Here is a 19,019-nt window from a genome sequence, read left to right as displayed (position 1 = left end):
TCCCTCAGCCCAGTGGGAAGACACAGACTTGGTGCATGCTATGCAGAGGTGAATGTGGTGAAGCACTTTACAGCTTGTCATCTCCTTCACTTCTTCCATCTTTAGCTCTTCAGTTTATGGTACTCTGTTTACTTGAGAAGTTATAGGTTGTTGAAAACCTGTTGGTCACTTGCCCCCACTACCAGCCCCCTTTTTGCTTCACAAAGCCTCTGGGTCCTCATAGCTTAGAGTAACCTGGCATTTCGCACAGTCCACACTCTTTTCTCTAGACACCCCACCACCCCATCTCTTCTCTTTACGTTCTTGACTCTTGGGTTGAGACTACCTCCCTGCCAAGGAGAGGTGTCTCCAATTGTGCCATAAAATTCAGCAAGAAACTAACAGATATGCAGATATTTACTTGAGAAAAAAATGAATCTGTTCGGATTGTTGTGGGGATAATGATAAACTATTATGATCCTCTGTAAATGATATTCTCCACTAGCTATTATGTCATTATGATCACAGGGAAAGGGGGAGGGAAAAGGCTACCTGAGCAAGGAAGAGGAGAAGATACAGGTTAAGTTCTAGCCGATGGGAAGAAGTAGGAGGAGGAAGACCTTTTGGACCTGGGGAGTTTTCAAAAAGAGTGAGAGTGAGTGTCACTTACCAGGATCTTCATTTCCTACTTCAATCTTGTGGGGACAAAACTGGTTTTAGAGGGGCCCCATCACCCCATTTCACAGATGAGGAAATGAGGCCAGAGAGGTTATAGTGTTGTCCCCAAAGTTACATATATTTAGTGCTGGGAATTTGACCTTGTCCTCCTGACTCCAAAACTCTCCTTCCTTTACCCAAGGAGTTAGGCATGTAAACATACGTTACGATGTACTGGTCGTAGAGACAGTGTGGCTTAATGATGACAGAAATTTTATTCTCTCCCAGTTCTGGAGACCAGAATTCCAAAATCAAGGGGTCGGCATCATCACACTCCCTCCAAAGGCTCTAGGGAGTTGTGGTGGCTGCTGGCATTCCTTGACTTATGGCTCTTCACTCCAATCTTTTTTTTTTCTTTAACAGTGTGATAATTTTTTTAATTATCAATTTAAAAATTTTTTTTAAACTATAACAAGCACAAACATTCTTAACTTATGATCATTCTGTTCTACATATATAATCAATAATTCACAATATTATCACATAGTTACATATGCATCATCATGATCATTTCTTAGAACACTTCCATCAATTCAGAAAAAGAAATAAAAAGACAACAGAAAAAAGTTAATACATACCATACCCCTTACACCTCCCTTTCATTGATCACTAGCATTTCAATCTAAATTTATTTTAACATTTGTTCCCCCTATTATTTATTTTTATTCTGTATGTTTTACTTGTCTGTTGATAAGGTAGATAAAAGGAGCATCGGACACAAGGTTTTCACAGTCACACAGTCACATTGCAAAAGCTGTATCATTATATAATCATCATCAAGAAACATGGCTACTGGAGCACAGCTCTACATTTTCAGGCAGTTCCCTCCAGTCTCTCCATTACATCTTGACTCACAAGGTAATAACTATTTAATGCGTAAGACTAACCTCCAGGATAGCCTCTCAACTCTGTTTGAAATTTCTCAGCCATTGACACTTTATTTTGTCTCATCTCGCTCTTCCCCCTTTTGGTCGAGAAGGTTTTCTCAGTCCCTTGATACTGAGTCCCAGCTCATTCTAGGATTTCTGTCCCACATTGCCAGGAAGGTCCACATTCCTGACTCTTCACTCCAATCTTGCCTCCATCTTCATTCAGGGTCACTAGTGTTGTTGTTCAGCCTCCTCATGTCCCACATTTTCCTCTTCTATGTCTCATAAGGACACTTGTCATTGGATTTAGGGCCCACCCAGGTAATCCAGGATGATCTCATCTCAACATCCCCAACCTAATTACATCTGCAAAGTCCCTTTATCCAAATAAGGTCACATTCATAGGTCCCAGGGGCTAAGATGGAGACATATCCTTTTGGGTGGCATTCTTCAACTCACAACAGATAACTACAGAATGCAATGGGAGCCTGATTCTATGGGGTGGTGATGGCCCCTGGAGCCTAAAGGATGGCTTCAAAGAGGTGTGACATTTAAGCCGAACTGTGGCGCATGAGGAGGTCCCAGCAGGCAGACAATGGGGGCGGGCCAAGGCACTAGGCATGTCGTGGCTTGATGCACTTGGGAGCCTGGAAAAAGAGCAGGACGGCTGGGTTGCAGAGGAAGTGGCAGTAGGAGATAAAGCTGGAAAGGCAGGCCAAAGGGCCTCACGTACCAGGTCAAACAGTTTGACGGGTGGCTGTAGGGGATGAGGAGCCCTAAGGATATGGAGGCAAGAGGTGACACGGCCAGTCGGGTCCTTAAAGGCAACGAGCTCTTCACAGTATGGTGGTTTGTACATGCCGCTAGCCCTGCCAGTAAAGCACTCTCCCCCTCAGTTTTCAATCAGGAAACTTCCTTTCTTTGTTCAAGACCCAGGCCTAAGCACCCACATTTGCTTTGAAACCTTCCTGGCCACCTGTGCCCTGGCTACAAGAAAGCCACATCCAGCCTCCTTCTCTTTCACTGCTTCCCTCTACGGTGGCTGAAAAACCTCCCTTGCAGCTAATGGTGGCCATATAACCTGGATCTGGGCTGCAAAACCTATGTAGAAGTCAACAAGAGAGGTTTGGGGGTGGAGTTAAAGCTCTCTTGATTTAAAGAAAGTAAAAGGGCACATGAGCTGGTCGTCTTTTTGCGTTTTCCCTTTTACTTGCCTTGAGTATAGACATGATGACTAGAGATGGAGCAACCATCCTGAGACCACGAAGGAAGGGCCAAAAGAATTGCAAAAGAATAGGTCCTGAAACAATTGAAACTCTGATCTACCCCTGCAACGTCTTACCTCTAGACTTCTGGATATGTAAGAAGAGCAACCATTGATTTTGGTCAAACCTCTGCAGGGGTTTACAGCCAAAATCAGTCCTAGCTGATGCACTACACTAGAACCTAGTAGTTCTTTCTCTGAGTTTCCATCTCACATGTTGCATTTTCTTCCAGTCTATGACCATGAAGTATTTATTTATTTATTTATTTTTACCCATCTGGCTTTCCCAACGGTGTGAGCTCCTTAGGTCAGGGACTATCTCTTTTGGTGGCCACAGGGTCTATTACAGTACCTGGCACATCACAGGCTTTTAGTAAAGCTTTGTTGAATAAGTGAGTGAATGAATGAATGAATGTGGCTGCATGGAGGACGACATGGGGGAGGAGATGTTAGTGGCAGTGAGACCAGAGAAGAGTCAGTTGCAGTGAGAACCTTACCTCCAGGCAAGAGGTAGTGAGCGCATGAGCTAAAGCAGGGTCAGTGGGGATGAGAGGGAGTGATGACTGCAGTGGGTATTTGGGAGACTGAAGGACAGGACTGGTAAGGGGCTGGGTGAACAGAGTGAGGGAGAAGAAGAGCTCAAAGCTGCCTCTGACATCCATTAAGGGAGTGGGTTTGGGGGATATTGGCTTCACCATCCGCTAGCTCGGTGGCAAAGTACTCAAACACCTTCGTGCCTTGAGTCGCCTCATCTCAAAGAAGGGTGTTAACAGTAATGCTCACTCTGTAGGTTTGTTGTGAGAGTAAAGGACTTAGTACAGGTAAACTGCCTATGACAGCACCTAGGGCACAGTAAGTGCTCAATGCATGGTATCACTTAGCAGCAGCCCTGGAGCAGGAGAGCAAGAGAGTGGAAGACTGTTGGAAGAGAGGAGAGTGAGAATGAGGGGGAAGGGGCGTTCAGGAAGAGTGAGGAGGAAAAGTCAGAATGCTGAGAGACTTTAGGATACTCAATGCCTTCTCTTCGGGCCCCTGGAAAGAGATTTTATTTAAAGTGAGAATGGAAGTCATTTAATAAGCTCCAGAGAAATGAGTTTAGGGATAGCCTACTTTGATTCAGGACTTGTGTCAACTGGTTATGCTGCTTTGATTATTGTTTTAAACATGTCCCAGGAGGCTTGGAGTAAGAAAAGAACAGTTGAGGATGCTCGTTTTTTCATGTGAATTGTCAGCAATTCTGGGGCATAATAGGAGTCTCAGGAGGGTGGTACCTAACAGATTTCTGAAACAATTAATGAAGCCCAACAGCAAGAATAACATAAGAGGCAAACTGTGAGGGCCATCAGCCTCAAAGCAGTGGGAGAGCTGCAGGATTAACCAAGGTGGAATGGCAGAGCAGAAACCACATTCAAACTGCTGTAACCAAGGTCCATTTGTGAGGTTATCCAGGAACTAAAAGCTCCCACTTATTGCATGCCTGAGAAGGTCAACTCTTTTACATATGTTGCTTTAATCTTCTTGATTTCCCTGCAAGAGTGAGATATTATTATTCCTATTTTAAGGATGAAAAACTGAAAGTTGAAGATGTTATGTACCATTCCTAAGACTAACCAACCAGAAAGATGTAAAGACTTAAACCAACCCTTGGCTTTTTCCTTTTTGCTGCATTGCAGCTCACGACAATGCTGCCAAGGAAATTTTCTTTGGGAGAGTCCTGGACTCTATTACAGGAGATACTTCTCAGCTCTTACTCAATTTGGAAATTTATTGGCCACCAGAAGGGGCAGAGCATAAATTCTTCATCATGGCTAAATAATGGGTGGGGCAGAGTATAAATTCTTCATCATGGCTAAATAATGGGCAGAAGATGGAGGAGCCAGAGAGAGACACACACAGCTACAGCTCAGAGAGGAAACTCCTTACTTGCAGTACCCTGGGCGTGTATACCTACATATGGTCTTACAGCAGCAAAGGTACCCTTCCCTTCAAAAGGCAGTAGGATGAAGACTGTATCTACAGGTTGTTTTCGTTTCCTTGGTTTCCACCAAATACCATGAAATGGGTTGGCTTAACTAATGGGAAGTTATTAGCGTACAATTTTAAGGTTGAGAAAATGTTCAAATCAAGACATCATCAAAGCCATGGTTTCTTCCTAAAGACCTGGAAAAGCACATGGTGGCTTCTCCTGGTCTCTTCCTTCTGTTCTGGGTTCCATTTCAGCTTCTTATAAAATGTAGCACTGTCTCTTTCTCTCTCTCTCTCTCTCTCCCTCCCTCCTTCTCTCTCTTTCTGTATTCATTCTGTTTATAAAAGATTCTAGTAGTAGGATTAAAACCCATCCTGAATGAGGTGGGTCATCCCTTCACTGAAGTCGCCTCATCAGAATGTCCTCCTTATAGTAGGTCCGCATCCACAGGAATGGAGTAGATTTAAGAACATGTTTCTCTGGGGTACATAAAGCTTCAAACCACCACATAGTAATACCTGGGCTTGGAGCAGACATTAGCTATTCCCTGCAATTGGTAATAAGCATCCTGACTCCAGGAAAAGGGACAAACCAAAGCTGTGAAACTTTGATGAGCAGTGCAGATGATGTTTTCTTGTTTGAACCTCAGGGTTACTACCATTAGAATTTCATCACAGCTCCTGAAATACTCTGATGATAACCCTGGTCACCCCTGACCAGTGTGGAAACTCTGCCTTCCCCCTGAACAAGAGTAAAAAGAGAAAGGTGAAGAGCGTGTGTTGTACGGAATAGAATCGGCATAAATCACAAAACTGAAGAAAAGGACATAACCTGGCTAAAGCTGATCCTCATTTCCTAGCAAGGAGACTGTGCTGGTGTGAAAGGATGTATGTCCCCTAGAAAAGCCATGTTTTCATCTAAATTCCATTTCATAAAGGCAGAATAATCCCTATGCAATACTGTATGTTTGAAACTGAAATCAGAGCATTTCCCTGGAGATGTGATTTAATCAAGAGTGGTTGTCAAGCTGGTTTAGGTGATGACATGTCTCCACCCATTTGGGCAGATCTTGATAAGTTCCTGGAGTCCCATAAAACAGGAAACATTTTAGAGAATGAAAGAGATCCAGAGAGAGCAGAGAATGCTGTAGCACCACAAAGCAGAGAGTCCATGAGCCAGCCACCTTTGGAGATGAAGAAGGAGAACGCCTCCAGGGGAGCTTCATGAAACAGGAAGCCAGGAGAGAAAGCTAGCAGGTAATGCCATGTTCAGCATGTGCCCTTCCAGATGAGAGAGGAACCCTGACCATGTTTACCACGTGCCTTTCCAGATGACAGAGAAACTCTGACTGTGTTTGCCATGTGCCCTTCCACTTGAGAGAGAAACCCTGAACTTCATTGGCCTTCTTGAACCAAAGTATCTTTCTCTGGATGCCTTAGATTGGACATTTCTATAGACTTGTTTTAATTGGGACATTTTCTTGCCCTTAGAACTGTAAACTAGCAACTTATTAAGTTCCCCTTTTTAAAAGTCATTCTGTTTTTGGTGTATTATATTCCAGCAGCTAGGAGACTAGAACAGAGACATTGGACGTAAATATCAGAGATCAACTCACTGATGATTATTTATAGTTTATTGTATATAATTGTGATTGCTACCTGTAATGAAAGTAATAATGGTGGTGGACATTTATTGAATGATTGCTGCATACCAGCCACTGTGCTGAGCACTTTAAATATTTCATCTTATTTAATCTTCATACTAAACTGTTCTAGTTTGCTAGCTGCTGGAATGCAATATACCAGAAACGGAATGGCTTTTAACAAGGGGAATTTAATGAGTTGCTAGTTTACAGTTCCAAGGCCAAGAAAATGTCCAATTAAAACAAGTCTATGGAAATGTCCAGTCAAAAGCATCCATCCAGGGAAAGATACCTTGGTTCTAGAAGGCCAGTGAAGTTCAGGATTTCTCTCTCAAGTGGAAGGGCACATGGTGAACACAGGGTTCCTCTCTCATCTGGAAGGGCACGTGGCGAACATGGCGTCATCTGCTAACTTTCTCTCCTGGCTTCCGGTTTCATGAAGCTCCCCGGGAGGCGTTTTCCTTCTTCATCTCCAAAGGTCCCTGGCTGGTGGACTCTCTGCTTTGTAGTGTTGCTCTCTCTGACTCTCCTATTCTCCAAAATGTTTCCTCTTTTATAGGACTCCAATAAACCAATCAAGACCCCCCCAAATGGGTGGAGACATGTCGTCCCCTAATCCAGTTTAACAACCATTCTTGACTAAATCACATCATCCACAGAGATGATCTGATTACAGTTTCAACATACAGTATTGAATAGGGATTATTCTACCTTTATGAAATGGGACTTATATTAAAACATGGCTTTTCTTAGGGGGCATACTTCCTTTCAAACCAGCACATAAACCAAGAGGTGCATTCTAATATTATCCCATTTCACAGATGAAGAAGCTGAGACTGAGAGATTCATTGACTTGCCCAGGGTCACACAACTACTAAGTGGTCTAATCAAGGTTGCACCCAGATTCTGTGCTTTTAACCCCTTCCTTCTCATCTGATTCTTCTGGCTGGCTTCATAAAGTTAAAGAACCTCTCCAGGTTCCTGGATGGTATGGCCTGTGCCTGACAGCTGTAGTCAACATTTGGGTGTTCAAACTGGGCTGACAAGGTGCACAGCTTGTCTATTAAATGCTGCCTTAGCCAAACTTGTCCCATTACCTTTGCTGCCTGTTAGGACTTCAGCACTTTAATCAGATCACCTCCAAGTGACCAGGCTTTGGTTCCAAATCCTGGTTCTGCCCCTCAAACTGTGTGTTCATGGGTAAGTGTCCCAGACTTTAAAAGTCCTAATTTTTGCATCTGTCAAGCAGGAAGCACCTTCCACCTAGAGTTATTATGAGGATAAATGGATAAGTATTGGGTTAGGCATCTAGCAGGGCCTGGTACTTAGAAAGTTACTCAACGGATGTTTGTCACCCAAAGCAAGAGCTATAACTTCTTGGTTCTGTATCCTTCATCCACCATCACCTAGCACTTTGTGGGGTGAGAGGACGTCTGAGAGTTTTTCAGTACACATCAATGGAATCCTTTTCAATTTAACAAACATTTATTGAGTGCAAATATGATGCTAAACACAATCAAATAGGCTACTGATTCTCCAATGTCCCTGGCTCCTGAGGGTGGGGCTTGCAGAGCAAGTTCTTGGTTTGTTACAGTTCTGTCTACCAAGGGCAGATGGAAGTGCTGAGAGGGTGTTGAAATCTCCTTCTTGCCCTTTTAGGAACAGGAGTCAAAAATCCTCTAACCTCACTGCAGAGATGTCTGCGTGGGCTTTATTGTATGAATTGATATCTTCATCCCAGAGTGTGAATTTTGGGAAGGATCTTTTTACTTTCTAGTGAAAAGATTTCTAGTTTTCTGCAACACAGAGGAGGCAAGGGTGGTACATTCAATGGAGCTGTAGGAAGGAGGCATCTGGGAAAAGAAGTCTTTATAGTACCCGATGTATTCATTTTACTTTCTCCCCTACTTTTTATCTCATGGGAACCTGAACGGACCTTACTAACTCTTGACTCTTCCATGAAGCCGGGACGGAGGCCAGCACCTGTTATGAAGGGCCTCATGGCTGACTTCTCGTGTGTCAAAGATGTTTGCTGGAGAACAGGCTGGCTCCTTATCCTGACGTCTGCTGGTCCAGGTGCTGGAGCTAAGTTTGGTAGCTGACTTTAGGAATTACTTCCCAATGTCCGCAAGCAGATTTCATAAGCCTAATTGCTCTGAACCTCTGTGTGTGTATGTGTGTGTGTGTGTGTGTGTGTGTGTACCTGCATGGGTGTGTGCCTCATAAGCTTGCTCAGTGATAATAAGTCTGATTTAAAAACCCTCAGCTGATTTTTCTGCCATTCTTGCTGGTTCCTCTCTACCCACCAGGGGACAAAATCTTTGAGGAAGAGCTTCTGTTCTGATTAACGTCCTGGCCTAAATATGGTCCTCTGGTTGTGCTCAGCTCCCTGGGTACCCAGGGACGGATGGACCGTTTCTCATTGGAATTGAGGGAAAAGTTGAACATCTATTAAACGATAGCAATCAAGGGCCTCCTGTGGCTTTGCACAGGGCTCTGAGCTTTGTGGCTCAGATGGGATGGGAGAAGGGACTTCTTCTAATGCCAAGGTTTTCCTCCTTTAGAGGAGGTCATAAGTCAGGCCAAAATGAGGAAAATTGAACAAGAGAAAGTGGATTTAAGTAGTGATGGTGACATGTTTTTTCCAATTAGGGCCTAAGAAAGAATTGCCTGCCAACAGATTCAGAAACCATAAATGGGTTTCACAGGAAGTGGAAACCCACTCCTCAAAGATGCTGCTAACAAAGGCAACAGCTGTACATTTCTAACGGCCTTATCCTGCAGAGCTCACAGTGCTCAAGCCCGTCTAAAGATCATTTGTTTAATCGGTACTGCATCTCTAAGGTGCATGTGTTAGCAACCCCATTTTACAGTCATGGAAATGGAGGCCGGAGAGTTTGAGGCGCTTTGACCTGAGATCACAAAGGGATGTGCCAGGCTTCAAAGGCAACTCTGACCGACTCCAGAGCTCACACTTCCAACCCCTGGGTTTTTCTGTTTCGAAAGAGAGACTCTAAACCTATGTTCGTGTGAAACGGCTTGGTGGGAGAACACATCTGCCTGTTTTACGGGATTGTATTCAGCATAGTTGAGACTGCTGGTGTGAAATCACTTTGAGGAATGTGCAACACTGTGCAGGCATGAAGGGGTGTTTTCATTATTATGTCATCGAGCCATTTAATTTTTCTAACTCTACCAATGAATTCTTATTGAATTTCATAAATATAGTCACTAGGGGGAGACAATAGACAATACATAGAGGTAAACTTCGTCTTGGAAATAAAGTGTGTTTTTCTTTTAGATGATGCTTAGGGATTTAAAATAAAAAGCAAAGATTTCCATTAGGAACTGGTTGCCATTTCCATCAGGGTATCCTGAGCTTTGGATAAAGTGTTCCCATGAAGGCATCTTAGTCTAACATAAGAATTTTTTTTTTTTTTCCAATGACATATTCCAAGTTTATTCTCGAATGTCGATTCACATCATTGGGACCATACAGTATTTGTCTTTTAGTTTTTGGCTAGACTCACTCAGCATAATGTTCTCTAGGTCCATCCATGTTATTACATGCTTCATAAGTTTATCCTGTCTTAAAGCTGCATAATATTCCATCGTATGTATATACCACAGTTTGTTTAGCCACTGGTCTGTTGATGGACATTTTGGCTGTCTCCATCTCTTTGCAATTGTAAATAACGCTGCTATAAACATTGGTGTGCAAATGTCCGTTTGAGTTTTTGCCCTTAATTCCTTTGAGTAGATTCCCAGCAATGTAACATAAGAATTTTTAAATTGTGGCTATTGCGCAACAAATGAATAGTAGATGCTAAAGGCCAAGCATTGACTCTTTTTTTAAAAATGTGATTTTACTGAGATATATTCATATACCATACAATCCATCCCAAGTATACACTCAGTGGTTCACAGTATCATCACATAGTTGTGCAGGCATCACCATAATTATTTTTAGAGCATTTACATTACTCCAGAAACAGAAATAAAAGAAAACAGAAAAACCCAAATATCCCATACCCTGTGCCCATCCCATATTGGCCACTAATTTCTGTTACCCCTCCTCCCTCTCATTTGATCATTCTCTCTGTCTTCAGGGATATCTTGGCAATAATCATTTTAACCTCTTTGTGCTGGAAAAGGGTGCAGACCTTATGAGGTACAGACATGAAACTGGTTGAGGTTCTGGGAAAAACTGGTACCTCTGGGTTTCAGGGCTTATCTGGCATAAGATCGGTCTGCAGGCCTTAGGTTTCTGCAAAAATAAATTTAACAGGAAAAGCTTTTATAGGGATTTAGATAGAGCCTTGGGCACTCCCTAGAGTTATCAGGAGTCCTGTTGGTTGGAGTTTGGCATACTGTGGTGGTTTGCAATATCTGGCTAAAGCTTGCATAAGAGTAACCTCCAGGAAGACCTCTTGACTCTATTTGAAATCTCGTAGCCATTGAAACTTAATTTTGTTCCATTTATTTTCCCCCCTTTGATCAAGAAATCATTCTCAATCCCATGATGCCATGGATAGGCTCATCCCTGGGAGTCATGTCCCATGTTGCCAGGGAAATTTACACCCCTAGGAGACTTGTCCCATGTGGGGGACTGTAGTGAGTTTATTTGCAGAGTTGATCACATCTAAGCAACAAAAGAGGCTTTTTGGGGATGATCTTAGGTGTAATTACAAGCAGGCCTACCTTGCATTTCATAAGGGGCTGCCCCAAGATCAAAGGCTTGGCTTACTAAATTGGGAGTCCCTAACGAGCATGGACTCTTCGTTGTTCCCTGGCCCTTTGCCACCTGTCTCCTCTGTGATTCTACCCATGATCATTTCCTATTTCATTGAGATGCAGTTTCCCTTCATTCTCTCTGTTCCATTTTGCAGCTGACTATGTTTGTTAGTCATTTGAGGCAGAGCCAGTAAGTCATGATCCTAACATCTCCCCTTCTTTTAAGGGTGCTGGCCAGTACCTTTCCTTCCTCCCAATCTATTCTTCAATACAGGGAGTCCTGAGGTAGCCCGTTTGCTATTTTGAGCAGACCATTCTGTGGCTATTTCTAGGTAATTTTCATCCCCATTTTCCTTCCTATGTGTTTTGAATCATATCCTCCAGAAAAGACATGTTCAAGTGTTAAATGGTATTCCTGCAGGTGTGAATCCTTTTATAAACAGGACCTTTGAAGATATTATTAGTTAAGATGTGCCTGTGGTAGTTAGGCTCGGGTGTCAGCTTGGCCAAGTGAAGGTGCCTAGTTCTGTTGCTGTGGACATAAGCCAATGGTATGTGAACCTCATCTGTTGCTGATTACATCTGCAGTTGGCTAGGAGGCATGCCTGCTGCAATGAATGATGTTTAATTTAATTGGCTGCTGCTTAAATGACAGACTCAACACAGCACAGCCCAAGCAGCTCAGCATACCTCAGCTCAGCCCAGGCCTTTGGAGTTGCAGAAAGGAATCACCCTGGGGATTGCAGGAACCCAGAGGCCTGGAGAGAAGGCAGCAGAGACCGCCCTGTGCCTTCCCGTGTAAGAAAGAACCTCAGTGGAAAGTTAGCTGCCTTTTCTCTGAGGAACTAGACATTTTTAACTAAATAAATCCCCTTTTATTGAAAGCCAGTCCGTCTCTGGTATGTTGCATTCCGGCAGCTTGGGCAGACCACAATAGTGCCCAAACTGAACGAGGTTAGGCCTTAATCCAGTATGCCTAAAGTTCTTACAAACAAGGGAAACTGGACACAGAAAGAGAAGCCAGAAAGCAGTAGAAGCCAGAAGTCAGCAGAAATGAAAGGAGCAGGTACAAGGAGGGGGAGATTGCCATGTGACAGAGGAGTGTCAGAACATTATAGAGTCTGTGAGAAAGCAAGCTCTGCCGAGTCCCGGAAGTTGGATTTCTAACTTTCAGAACTGCCCGAATAAATTCCTGCTGTTTACGCCAACCAGTGTGTGGTAGTTGTCACAGCAGCCCTGGCAAACTAAGACACCATGTCATTGTCTTCCTATTCGTCTAATGCTCTGCTGCTGCCTTCCTCACCGCTCTGCTAGAAAGAGTACTGGACTAGCAGTTCAAGCTCTGTGACTACCACTTACTAGCTAGTTGACCCAAAGAGATCACTGAACCTCACCGAGCCTTTGTATCCTCATTTATCAGTGGAGACAATTATAACTTCTGTGTTTACTTCCTGGATAAAGCATTCTTTGTTCTGCAACCCTTACTCTGGCTCTTGTTTGGCAGAATTATTCATGTGGTCCGTCTCCTCTCCCATGTGAAGTATTTCTGGGGTTCAGTCCTGGATACTCATGAAGAAGTCCACACCTCTGGGATCTGTTCAGTTTTGTCAGAGGCTGCCAGCAGCTGAGCAGCTCTGCTGCTGCCCCTCCCGCCGTGACCTTGTGCTGATCCTCCAGCCATAGTAGAGTCTGCTGTGCCTTCCTAGATGCCCCAGAGAACCAAAGTGACATGGTGCTCTGTTGCCGAAGGGAAGAGGGACTCTTACTTTTGTGTTGCTGTCTGCTGGTAGGGGCCTGTTCCTATTTGAAAAGCCAAGTCCTTTAATCCTCATCCAGTATTGCTGGTGGGATCTTTTCGACTGTTTCCATGGAGATGTGACCCACCCAATTGTGGGAGGTAACTTTTTTCTTTTTACGTCAATGTATGTATTAGTTTACAATGGCTGCCATAACAAATGACACAAACTGGATCGCTTAAAGCAACAAAAATTGATTCTCTCCCAGTTCTGGAGGCCAGAAGTCAGAACTCTAGGTGTTGGCGGGGTTCGTTCCTTCTGGAGGCTTGGAGGGTGAGGCTATTGCAGGCGTCTCTCCTCGCTTCTGGGAGCTGCTGGTCACTTTTGGTCCCTGGCTTGTAGCCACGTCCCTCCACTCTCTCTGCCTCCATGCCCACATGGCCTTCACTTTTTGACTCTGTCTCCTCTTCTGTCTTCTTTTTTTTTATTTTTTTAATTTTTAAAAAAATTTTTAAAATTTTTTTATTAACAGAAAGAAAAAAAAAGAAATTAACACAACATTTAGAAATCATACCATTCTACATATGCACTCAGTAATTCTTTTTTTTTTTTTTTTTTTTTTTTTTTTTTTTTAGAGAGAGGGAGGAAAGGAAGGAAGGAAGGATGGAAGGAAGGGAAACATTTTTAAACATTTTCTTGTTTTATTATATTTTGTTTGTTTGTTTGTTTTTTACATGGGCTGGGGCCGGGAATCGAACCGGGGTCCTCCGGCACGGCAGGCAAGCACCCCTGCCCGCTGAGCCACCGCGGCCCGCCCCAACACTCAGTAATTCTTAACATCATCACATAGATGCATGATCATCGTTTCTTAGTACATTTGCATTGGTTTAGAGGAACTAGCAACACAACAGAAAAAGATATAAAATGTTAATATAGAGAAAAGAAATAAAAGTAGTAATAATAGTAAAACAAACAAACAAACAAACAAAAAACAAAAAAAAACCTATAGCTCAGATGCAGCTTCGTTCAGTGTTTTAACATGATTAATTTACAATTAGGTATTATTGTGCTGTCCATTTTTGAGTTTTTGTATCTAGTCCTGTTGCACAGTCTGTATCCCTTCAGCTTCAATTACCCATTGTCTTACCCTGTTTCTAACTCCTGCTGGACTCTGTTACCAATGACATATTTCAAGTTTATTCTTGAATGTCCATTCACATCAGTGGGACCATACAGTATTTGTCCTTTAGTTTTTGGCTTGACTCACTCAGCATAATGTTCTCTAGGTCCATCCATGTTATTACATGTTTCATAAGTTTATCTTGTCTTAAAGCTGCATAATATTCCATCGTACGTATATACCACAGTTTGTTTAGCCATTCTTCTGTTGATGGACATTTTGGCTGTTTCCATCTCTTTGCAATTGTAAATAACGCTGCTATAAACATTGGTGTGCAAATGTCCGTTTGTGTCTTTGCCCTTAAGTCCTTTGAGTAGATACCTAGCAATGGTATTGCTGGGTCATATGGTAATTCTATATTCAGCTTTTTGAGGAACCGCCAAACTGCCTTCCACAGTGGTTGCACCATTTGACATTCCCACCAACAGTGGATAAGTGTGCCTCTTTCTCCGCATCCTCTCCAGCACTTGTCATTTTCTGTTTTGTTGATAATGGCCATTCTGGTGGGTGTGAGATGATATCTCATTGTGGTTTTGATTTGCATTTCTCTAATGGCCAGGGACATTGAGCATCTCTTCATGTGCCTCTTGGCCATCCGTATTTCCTCTTCTGGTAGGTGTCTGTTCAAGTCTTTTTCCCATTTTGTAATTGGGTTGGCTGTCTTTTTGTTGTTGAGTTGAACAATCTCTTTATAAATTCTGGATACTAGACCTTTATCTGATATGTCATTTCCAAATATTGTCTCCCATTGTGTAGGCTGTCTTTCTACTTTCTTGATGAAGTTCTTTGATGCACAAAAGTGTTTAATTTTGAGGAGCTCCCATTTATTTATTTCTTTCTTCAGTGCTCTTGCTTTAGGTTTAAGGTCCATAAAACCACCTCCAGTTGTAAGATTCATAAGATATCTCCCTACATTTTCCTCTAACTGTTTTATGGTCTTAGACCTAATGTTTAGATCTTTGATCCATTTTGAGTTAACTTTTGTATAAGGTGTGAGATACGGGTCTTCTTTCATTCTTTTACATATGGATATCCAGTTCTCTAGGCACCATTTATTGAAGAGACTGTTCTGTCCCAGGTGAGTTGGCTTGACTGCCTTATCAAAGATCAAATATCCATAGATGAGAGGGTCTATATCTGAGCACTCTATTCGATTCCATTGGTCGATATATCTATCTTTATGCCAATACCATGCTGTTTTGACCACTGTGGCTTCATAATATGCCTTAAAGTCCGGCATCGCTAGACCTCCAGCTTCGTTTTTTTTCCTCAAGATGTTTTTAGCAATTCGGGGCACCCTGCCCTTCCAGATAAATTTGCTTATTGGTTTTTCTATTTCTGAAAAATAAGTTGTTGGGATTTTGATTGGTATTGCACTGAATCTGTAGATCAGTTTAGGTAGGATTGACATCTTAATTATATTTAGTCTTCCAGTCCATGAACACGGTATGCCCTTCCATCTATTTAGGTCTTCTGTGATTTCTTTTAGCAGTTTTTTGTAGTTTTCTTTATATAGGTTTTTTGTCTCTTTGGTTAAATTTATTCCTAGGTATTTTATTCTTTTAGTTGCGATTGTAAATGGGATTCGTTTCTTGATTTCCCCCTCAGCTTGTTCATTACTAGTGTATAGAAAAGCTACAGATTTTTGAATGTTGATCTTGTAGCCTGCTACTTTGCTGTACTCATTTATTAGCTCTAGTAATTTTGTTGTGGATTTTTCTGGGTTTTCTACGTATAGTATCATATTGTCTGCAAACAGTGATAGTTTTACTTCTTCCTTTCCAATTTTGATGCCTTGTATTTCTTTTTCTTGTCTAATTGCTCTGGCTAGAACTTCCAACACAATGTTGAATAATAGTGGTGATAGTGGACATCCTTGTCTTGTTCCTGATCTTAGGGGGAAAGTTTTCAATTTTTCCCCATTGAGGATGATATTAGCTGTGGGTTTTTCATATATTCCCTCTATCATTTTAAGGAAGTTCCCTTGTATTCCTATCCTTTGAAGTGTTTTCAACAGGAAAGGATGTTGAATCTTGTCAAATGCCTTCTCTGCATCAATTGAGATGATCGTGTGATTTTTCTGCTTTGATTTGTTAATGTGGTGTATTACATTAATTGATTTTCTTATGTTGAACCATCCTTGCATACCTGGGATGAATCCTACTTGGTCATGATGTATAATTCTTTTAATGTGTTGTTGGATACAATTTGCTAGAATTTTATTAAGGATTTTTGCATCTGTATTCATTAGAGAGATTGGTCTGTAGTTTTCTTTTTTTGTAATATCTTTGCCTGGTTTTGGTATGAGGGTGATGTTGGCTTCATAGAATGAATTAGGTAGTTTTCCCTCCACTTTGATTATGTTGAAGAGTTTGAGGAGAGTTGGTACTAATTCTTTCTGGAATGTTTGATAGAATTCACATGTGAAGCCGTCTGGTCCTGGACTTTTCTTTTTAGGGAGCTTTTGAATGACTAATTCAATCTCTTTACTTGTGATTGGTTTGTTGAGGTCATCTATTTCTTGTTGAGTCCAAGTTGGTTGTTCATGTCTTTCCAGGAACCCGTCCATTTCATCTAAATTGTTGTATTTATTAGCGTAAAGTTGTTCATAGTATCCTGTTATTACCTCCTTTATTTCTATGAGGTCAGTAGTTATGTCTCCTCTTCCATTTCTGATCTTATTTATTTGCATCCTCTCTCTTCTTCTTTTTGTCAATCTTGCTAAGGGCCCATCAATCTTATTGATTTTCTCATAGAACCAACTTCTGGTCTTATTGATTTTCTCTATTGTTTTCATGTTTTCAATTTCATTTATTTCTGCTCTAATCTTTGTTATTTCTTTCCTTTTGCTTGCTTTGGGATTAGTTTGCTGTTCTTTCTCCAGTTCTTCCAAGTGGACAGTTAATTCCTGCATTTTTGCCTTTTCTTCTTTTCTGATAAAGGCATTTAGGGCAATAAATTTCCCTCTTAGCACTGCCTTTGCTGCGTCCCATAAGTTTTGATATGTTGTGTCTTCATTTTCATTCGCCTCTAGGTATTTACTAATTTCTCTTGCAATTTCTTCTTTGACCCACTTGTTGTTTAAGAGTGTGTTGTTGAGCCTCCAAGTATTTGTGAATTTTCTGGCACTCCGCCTATTATTGATTTCCAACTTCATTCCTTTATGATCCGAGAAAGTGTTGTGTATGATTTCAATCTTTTTAAATTTGTTAAGACTTCCTTTGTGACCCAGCATATGGTCTATCTTTGAGAATGATCCATGAGCACTTGAAAAAAAGGTGTATCCTGCTGTTGTGGGATGTAATGTCCTATAAATGTCTGTTAAGTCTAGCTCATTTATTGTAATATTCAGATTCTCTATTTCTTTATTGATCCTCTGTCTAGATGTTCTGTCCATTGATGAGAGTGGGGAATTGAAGTCTCCAACTATTATGGTATATGTGTCTATTTCCCTTTTCAGTGTTTGCAGTGTATTCCTCACGTATTTTGGGGCATTCTGGTTCGGTGCGTAAATATTTATGATTGTTATGTCTTCTTGTTTAATTGTTCCTTTTATTAGTATATAGTGTCCTTCTTTGTCTCTTTTAACTGTTTTACATTTGAAGTCTAATTTGTTGGATATTAGTATAGCCACTCCTGCTCTTTTCTGGTTGTTATTTGCATGAAATATCTTTTCCCAACCTTTCACTTTCAACCTATATTTATCTTTGTGTCTAAGATGTGTTTCCTGTAGACAGCATATGGAAGGATCCTGTTTTTTAATCCATTCTGCCAGTCTATGTCTTTTGATTGGGGAATTCAGTCCATTAACATTTAGAGTTATTACTGTTTGGATAATATTTTCCTCTACCATTTTGCCTTTTGTATTATATATATCATATCTGACTTTCCTTCTTTCTACAGTCTTCTCCATGCCTCTCTCTTCTGTCTTTTTGTATCTGACTCTAGTGCTCCCTTTAGTATTTCTTGCAGAGCTGGTCTCTTGGTCACAAATTCTCTCAGTGACTTTTTGTCTGAGAATGTTTTAATTTCTCCCTCATTTTTGAAGGACAATTTTGCTGGATACAGGAGTCTTGGTTGGCAGTTTTTCTCTTTTAGTAACTTAAATATATCATCCCACTGTCTTCTAGCTTCCATGGTTTCTGCTGAGAAATCTACACATAGTCTTATTGGGTTTCCCTTGTATGTGATGGATTGCTTCTCTCTCGCTACTTTCAAGATCCTCTCTTTCTCTTTGACCTCTGACATTCTAACTAGTAAGTGTCTTGGGGAACGCCTATTTGGGTCTAATCTCTTTGGGGTGTGCTGCACTTCTTGGATCTGTAATTTTAGGTCTTTCATAAGAGTTGGGAAATTTTCAGTGAAAATTTCTTCCATTAGTTTTTCTCCTCCTTTTCCCTTCTCTTCTCCTTCTGGGACACCCACAACACGTATATTTGTGCGGTTCACATTGTCCTTGAGTTCCCTGATACCCTGTTCAAATTTTTCTATTCTTTTCCAGATAGTTTCTGTTTCTTTTTGGAATTCAGATGTTCCGTCCTCCAAATCACTAATTCTATCTTCTGTCTCTTTAAATCTGTCATTGTCGGTATCCATTGTTTTTTCCATCTTTTCTACTTTATCCTTCACTTCCATAAGCTCTGTGATTTGTTTTTTCAGTTTTTCCCTTTCTTCTTTTTGATCAGCCCATGTCTTCTTCATGTCCTCCCTCAATTTATCATTTCGTTTTTGAAGAGGTTTTCCATTTCTGTTCGTATATTCAGCATTAGTTGTTTCAGCTCCTGTATCTCATTGGAACTATTGGTTTGTTCCTTTGACTGGGCCATATTTTCAGTTTTCTAAGCGTGGTCCGTTATCTTCTGCTGGCGTCTGGGCATTTAGTCAGATTTCCCTGGGTGTTGGACCCCACAGGTTGAAAGATTTTTCTGTGAA

The sequence above is a fragment of the Tamandua tetradactyla genome, chromosome 12 (genome assembly GCF_023851605.1).
Source record: "Tamandua tetradactyla isolate mTamTet1 chromosome 12, mTamTet1.pri, whole genome shotgun sequence".
Lineage (NCBI taxonomy): Eukaryota > Metazoa > Chordata > Mammalia > Pilosa > Myrmecophagidae > Tamandua > Tamandua tetradactyla.
The sequence above is the reverse complement of the archived record's forward strand: the minus strand, read 5'-3'. Positions refer to the sequence as shown.